An 8,341-nucleotide genomic window follows, 5' to 3' on the forward strand; every position below is an offset into this window, starting at 1 on the left:
TGTTTTGTTTTAAAATAAAAGATTTAATTTACATTTAAGAGCAAGAGAGACTCTATGATATTTTTGTAGTGGAATTACAGGTATTTGCCTACCAGACTTTGTTATAAATGGAAATATGATTTATGGTTACATGTCAATACGACTAAGCTGATTCCCAGTTGTGTGGCAGATATTATGTAATCATCTTCCATTTTGTGAGATGATATGAGCAGTCAATTGATTTAAAAGGAAATTTCTTTAGGGTTGTGGTTTCTAGACAATACATACAGATATTATGACAAAAGTTTGTCCTGTCTCAATGCTACATTTGATTCTCCTTTTGCCTCATCATACTCTGACCTCTAGTTCTTGGGATGTGAGCCATCAGCCTACTGCCTGACTGTGATAGTTGATGTTGTTTGCCAACTTAACTGGACCATGATTCTGAGGGGTTTAAAAAGTTTGATGTGGTTGTTCCCATGATGAGACCTGATGTATATGCTTTGAGCAGCCAATTAGCTGTCATTATAGGTGTGGCCTACTTCCAATATATAAATGGATGTCCTGGGAAAATCGGGGAACCTCCTGTGGATCTGGTTCCTGTTGTGCTGCTTATAACTGTCCTATGAGCTTGTTTATCTTGGATTCGTCATCTGCCGAAGTCAGCAGCCTGTTATACTGCTGGCCAATCTTGAGCTCCATCAGCCCTGCAAGCATGAGTCATGAAAAGCCCCTAACTTGATGTTTGATCCAGGAAGTTTAGACTTATCACCTTCTATAACCCTGTGATTCATTTTCCTAAGATAAATTTCTCTCTTCATACACACACACACACACACACACACACATATATGGGAGCTCTGGTAGTGTAGTGCCTAACTCATTTGACTGCTAACCAGAAGGATGATGGTTCAAACCCTCCAGCCACTCCTCAGAAGGAAGATTGGGCAATCTACTTCTGTAGTGATACTGCCTCAGAAATGCAAGGAGAGGATCACTATGACTCAGATCCAACTCAATGGCAGTGAGTTTGGTTTTATATATCTATGTCTATTATATAGATATATAAAATATAGATATATAAACTTACTGGTTTTACTTCTCTAGAGAATACAGCCTAAGACATTTGCTACCAAGAGTGGTTACAGAGAGAGAAAATCATAAGGATGAGTTTCCTAAGTTGGTTCTCACAGATTCTGTTTTGGTCCTACAGCTGATTAATAATAAAGACACCAATAACTCTGCCTCCATTAGTAAAGACGGCTCTGCTAATCCATGGCATGAGGTAACAACATTAAATCATAAAATAGCATCACCAATAGGTCAAGTATTTTTGAGAAATGATCCTCTGGGTAATAGAATGTTTGATACTTTTCTGCAATTTTGTCAGCATGAGGAGTATAAGGAAGCTTTTTGGTTGGTCCTACTTATGCTAGACAAAGTGGTGAAAGAGCAAGATGAGTTCAGGATTGGTAAATTACAGCTCTAGTGCTGTATAAAAGACCTTAAAGTATCCATTTGCACCCTGAAAGAAACCCTTATGTCTTCTTGTAACAGAGTTGATATTGCTGAAAACCAAACCCAGAGTCTTATTTAAGGGTGGTTGAGTTACAATGCCAGTTGAATTGTCAGCCCAGAATGGTGTCTGAAGTTAAAGTAAGAACATTTATTGGGACAAAATGGGATCCTGAAATCTGGGATGGGGACATACGTGCAGATGATCAGGAAGATGGGGACATGGAACACCTAAATTCTGTTGAATCCCTCTTGCCAACAGCACCATCCATCCCATCTGAAGAGATTACTATGAAACCATTATCCCTTCCACATCCATTTGATCGGATTAATCCGACTGTTCCTGGTGAGTCATTGCCTGAGGCAGATGTCATGAAAGACATTGTTGAATGTTCTCAGGAGCTTCTCAACACCTATTGCTGCTTCTAGACCTAAAACTAGACTTAAGTCCAAGCAAGCCCCAAAAGGTAAATTACATAGTGTGACCAAGGAAGTAATGCACTACACCAGAAAAGACCTGCTTGATGTGCTAACATGTTCAGACATAAACCTGAAGAATATATGTGAGAATGGCTATTAAGGGCACAGGATAATGTTGCAAGGAATGTAACATTAGATTGGGCTGAGCTTATTTATTTAGGCCACTAAGGACAGATACTTCATTAAACGCTATGTATGTTCCTTGCACCATTATCCTACTCCCTTAATAGACATTCAATGTATATTCTCCAGGTTTCTCTTTGTACATAATAGAAAAATCAAACAGTTATTTTACAGTATAATGTATCTCTTCCTGGGGCACAATTTGGCTTTCACTTCTGGGGGTGCAAAAGAACTGAAGTTTAGTTATAGGCCTAGATCCAAAACTGGATGATAGTCATGGGTCCTGGGGACATTCAGTAATATCTTAAAAGGAATTTGCCTCAGGTGATGCCCCAAGCAATAACCCCAATGCTGTCCTAGGTGAAATCTTAGACAAAGACCCTTCAGATACAGGTGAGTTAATCTCATCAATGAGGTTGGAAGGGATAATGGTTTTAATGAGGATGGTGATTTAGCAGAGGAAGTTGGAGTAATCTCTTCACATGGGAATAAGAAGGCTGGTTCTGTTTGCAGGAGTGATTCAACGGAATTTAGGGGCTCAATGTCCCCACATTCCTCATTATGTCCACTTGTCAAGTTTTGGGATCCCATTTCTTCTCAGTCAATGTCCTCACTTTAACTTCAGATAATTATATTCAAGGTTAGGAGTTCAATTGGCATTATAATTCAGCCACTGTTATGATAAGACTTTGGATCTGTTTTTTAGTAATATTAGCTTTCAGGAGCTCTGGTAGCATAGTGCCTAAGACACTTGACTGCTCACCAGAAGGCTGGTGGTTCAAACCCACCAGCCACTCCTTGGAAGGAAGGTTGGGCAATCTACTTCTGTAGTGATACCACCTCAGAAACCCAAGACGGGGTTGGTATGAATCGGGGCCTACTCAAAGGCACGTAATAACAATATAAAAAATAAGAGTTTCTTTCAGAGCACAAGTGGAAACATTCAGGTTTTTTATGTGTCTTGATGTATAGGTATGTTTTCACCACAATAAAAGAAAAAAAAATGCCTAGAATGGCTAAAAAACAAAGATCCAGAAAGGAGGCCAGACCTAAACCAGTTGCTATCGAGTTGAATCCCACTCAGTGACCTCCTGTGTGTCAGTGTAGACTGTGCTCCATAGGGTTTTCAATGATTGATTTTTCATAAGCCAATCACCTGTCCTTTCTTCTGAGACACCTCTGGGTAGACTCAAACTTTCAAATATTGGTTAGCAAATGAGCACATTAACTGGTTGTACCACAACAGGACTCACATATATTAACAGATGTGATGAAACTGAAGTAATTGGAAGATTATTGGAAAAGGATAGGGATTTTATAAACTATCCAAAAAGATCAGGAACTTTCTATGTCATCATGATGACATCACAAATTGGGGAAAGGGACAATGGAATGGCCATCTGGATGAAGACAAAGTAGGGCCTTTGCTTCATGGTTTACACCAAAGTAAATTCTAGAAAAAAACCCATTGCCATCAAGTTGGACCTGACTTGGGCTTCCAAGGCATTATCACCATGGAAGTAGATTGCCCAACCTTCCTTCCTAGGAGTGGCCAATGGGTTTGAACAGGGAAACTTATGTTAAGCAGTCAAGTGCCTTAGGCACTATGCTACCAGAGCTCCTCCTCTTCGATTATTAAATCATTATTTGTATGGGATTTCAAACCAAAAAAAAAAAAAAAAAACCTCATTGCCGTTGAGTTGGCTCTGACTCATAGCGACCCCACCCTGGGTTTCTAAGACAGTAACTCTATGGATGTAGATTGCCCAGTCTTCCCTCAGAGGAGTGGCTGGTGGATTTGAAGCTTCAGCTTCTGGTTAGCAGTCAAATGCTTTAGGCACTATGTCACCAGAGCAGACAGGTGAAAATTTATTGAGTTGGTGCACACCAAGCAATCTCTTAATTTTTAATTTAAATAATAATATACTTTCATAGGAGCTCTGGTGGCGTAGTGCCTAAGGCAATTGACTGCTAACCAGAAGGCTGGCGGTTCAAACCCACCAGCCACTCCTCGGAAGGAAGGTTGAGCAATCTACTTCCGTAGTGATACCGCCTCGAAAATCCAAGGTGGGGTCGCTATGAGTCGGATCCGACTCGACAGCACATAACATTAACAACAACAACATACTTTCATAATTGACGATGAATTCTTAATAGTTCACTATTCAGACCTATTGAAGCAGAAACATTTTCCACCTTAGATAAATGTAGTGGAGTTAAGTGAAGGGATAAGTAGGTCTTCTCTCCTGCAAGAATAGCTCAACATCACAAATAAATGGTTCCCAGAAAGATTCTGGCTCTCAACTTTCTAGGCCCCTTCTATCTAGGATTTGTTATTATGGCCAATGTAAAGAAGATATATATTTGATACCTTGTAGTAGACCTAAGGGGTTTGAAAATAAACGTTCAATCAAATAAAGAGTGGAAGAGCAGTACCCATATTCTTGATGTGCTATTTAAATGATAAAATCTAATCTCTTATATAACAAGGTGAAAGACTATTTTTACAAGACAAAGCTTATGATCAATTTGCAGCATGAGAAGTAACAGAAGAGATAACAATATTAGCAACAAAATGTACTGATAATTTATCTTAATGGTATCTCGTATGCATCTCTGAGCAATTTAAGTTTTGATACCATTATGAAGGCAAATCTTATCTCATAATAATACCCACACATATGAGCACACTTATCACTCAACTAATGTAGTCTGTCATCTCTTTCTGTCAAAAGCACCATTCCTTAGAGGAGCAAAGCTAGACAAGCATATATAAAATATATATAGAGAGAGATTGATTATAAGAAAATGTCTCACACAATTGTAGAGTCTGAAAAATCTCAAATCTATGGGTCAGGCAGTAGACTGCATGTTTCTCCTAATTTATGTAGTTGCAGGAGCTGATTAATCCAAAATCTATTGGTCAGGAAGCTGGCTGCTAGTTCACATCTGAAGAATCAAAGGTCAGAGTATGGCAAGGCAAATGCTGGATCAAATTCAGGATGCAGAGAGAGCAAGCTTTAGAAAAACAGCCATATATATTGGATGCTGGCCACACCCCTAAGGAAACTCTCTTTTCAACTAATTGATTGCTCATGTCAGATCACATAATGGAGGATGATTACATAATATCAGCCAAACAACTGAAAAGTATGGCCCAGCCAAGTTGACATATAACTTTACCCATAACAGACCACCCCTTGTCAACTTGGCACCTGTATACATTTCCTTAAACCACATATAATTCCTAAATAAAGAATTATAAACTCATACTTGCACCTAACATGATGCAACTAACATGTGTACAACACAAAATACACTACACAACAACAACAACAACAACAAAAAAAACCAAACTCATTGCCATGGAGTCAGTTCTGACTCAGCGACCCCTTGTGTTTCTGAGGTGGTATCTCTATAGAAGTAGATTGCCTAATCTTCCTTTTGAGGAGTGGCTGGTGGGTTTGATCTGCCAGGCTTCTGGTTAACAGTCAAATGCCTTAGGCATTATGCCACCAGAGCTCCACAAAACATACTAGCCCTGTTTAAATCGTACATTTTATAAGTAATATAATAAGGGAAGGAAGAAAACAAGTATAACAAAACAAGGAAGAAATACTCGTTACAATTACAGTCCTTTGTGGGGGACATCAGAAGATGGAGTTCTACAGATAACCCACACAATCATACCCTCTTCCATCTGAAACCCAGGACAAACAGGTAAAACAGATACAAACAAAGATACTGGAATTATGAGCAGCTAAGGAGAAGATATAGTATTAGATCCGGTGAAGGCAAGGAAAGAGAGCAGGCTAAATGAGTGGGGAAGAAGAAAAAAAAAAAAAAAAGTCAGGCCCACCCAGCTGGCAGACATGGAGTCAAAAGACACTGAGGAGGAAGCAACATAGAGCAGAAGGAGGAAGGGAAAAATAAATAAATAAAACAAAAACGCTGTGGAACCCACAGGCACTGGGGACTCAGGATAGCCACACCAGTGGTTTTACCAGGTGAGCTGGGACTTTGAGGGGGAGTAGAGATCTTACTGGGAAATGGATCAGAAATCCCCCCACTCCCCTGCCCCCCACCCTGCCTTTGCCTGCATTGCTGAGTGATTTATCTTACCCCAAGTGGAAAACTCCTTCTGCCTGTCTATTCCAGGGATCCATTCTAGTGTTTTGTCTTGTTTTGTTTTCTCTTTTTCTCCCTGACTCATGCAACAGCAGAAACACATTAAACTCCACTAGGCAACAATAGTTACTTGCTAAAAGGGCAGGGAGGCAGCATCTTCTGACCTCCTCTAACTACACAAGAGGAGGACAGAATCACTATCAATAGCCCAATGCCTGCTACTATGAGGCCAGACATGCCACCATCCTCCAGCCCTCTTACTAACCTTGACACTCACTACTTCTCTGTTGGGTTCAATAAGTCACTGCAGTGGCCACAAAGAACTCACAGATTATAGTGTTTATTAGGGAAGCAATAGGCTACAATTCAAGTTCAAGAATGTGCTCAGTCTCTGTCAGCTGGCTGTCTCTCTGCCAGCCATCTCTCAGCTGACATTCTCTGTCAGTCTTTCTCAGTACCATGTCTCTCAGTAGTGCATGTCTCTTCTATCTCTTCCTCAGCAGCATGTCTCTCTCACATCTCTCAGCAGTGTATTTCTCTCAGCAACACCTCTCCCTCAGTTGACAGAGAGACTCCCCTTCCTCTAGGCGGACTTCTTTTTGAGCCTGGCAGAGTGGCCAAAACCATCAATCCCAACATCAGAATTCTATACACCTGATAGAGAGCAAACTTCCCAAAAGATTGCTTCCTGCTGCTCCCAACAGAAATACCACAGGTGGATAATTTTAACAATCAGGGGCTATTCAATTGCTTACAGCAAATTCCACCATAGAGTTTACAAAGACTATGGCTAGTCAGAGTAGCAGTCAGCTGCAGGGATCCAGGTGCAGAGAAGGAAAGCAGGCACGCCCAAGCAGCAGTGAAGGAGAGCAGGAAAAAGGGGATTAAGAGCCAGGAACTCAGATAGAGGACCAGTCAGCCACAGGGATCCAGTTGAGAAGAGGGAACTCAGGCATGCCCAAAACAGCAGGGTGGGAGAGTGGGATAAAGGGGATAAAAAAGCCAGGAACTCGGCCCAAAGCAGCAGTGCGGCAGAGCAGGAAAATGGTGATTAAAAGCCAGAAACTCAGACAGAGGAGCAGTCAGTTGCAGGGATCCAGGTGAAGAGAGGAACTCAGGCATGCCCAAAGCAACAGGGCAGGAGAGCAGGAGAAAGGGGATTAAAAGGCCTAGGAATCTGGACAGGGGAGGAGTCAGCCACAGGGACCCAGGTCAGGGTGGTATGAGAGGTTTCCAACAGGGAAGCAAACTTGTCTGTCGGTTTGTCCTACCATGGTGACATGTTGATGTGAGTTTTGAGGCTGAGACACTGATGTTTCTAACCCAGTGGGATGCACATGGTGCACAGGTATCATCCCAGTTTACACACTGAGACAGACTAGGAAGAAGGAAGAGGCCATCCACTTCTCAAAGAATTGGCCAGGAAAAACCTTATGAATAGCAAAGAAACACATGGCTAGAAAAGCCACACCACATAATTTACTATACAGCACTGTGTGAACAGCTCACCCAATAGACTGGAACACCAATAGAGCCTACACCACAGGATCAGTGACAGATGGTAGACAACACCTATTCATACCAACACCAAATCCTATTCACAGTGAACAAAGACCTGAACCCACATCCCCACCAGTGATTACACCAACACAGAGAGAGCTGGAGAGCAACCCAGTATGGCTGTGTCAATAACCTAAGAAGTATACCTGCTATATACTCCTAGGTAGAATAATACATAAAGTCAGGGTGAAATGAATCAAAACATAGGTAATAATTAAAGACAACTTCAAGATGTCTAGGAAACAACAGAACACCTTAAATCAAACAAACAAACAAACAAAAAAACAGGATAAGATAACAGAAACTAAAGTCCAGAGTAAAGAATTATGTGTCTTAGAGGAAGAAAAAGCAATAGAACTACCTGAGAAGGAATTCAGAAGGTATATATTTTGGACCCTACATGAACTCTGGTAGCGTAGTGTCTAAGGCACTTGGTCAAGTGCCTTAACCAGAAGGTTGGCAGTTAAAACCCATTGGCCACTCCTCAGAAGGAAGGTTGGACAATCTACTTCTGTAGTGATACCACTTCAGAAACCCAAGGAGGGGTCACTATGAG

This window comes from Orycteropus afer, unplaced genomic scaffold (genome assembly GCF_000298275.1).
Source record: "Orycteropus afer afer isolate SDZICR_OR568_19922 unplaced genomic scaffold, OryAfe1.0 scaffold00284, whole genome shotgun sequence".
NCBI classification, from domain to species: Eukaryota; Metazoa; Chordata; class Mammalia; order Tubulidentata; family Orycteropodidae; genus Orycteropus; species Orycteropus afer.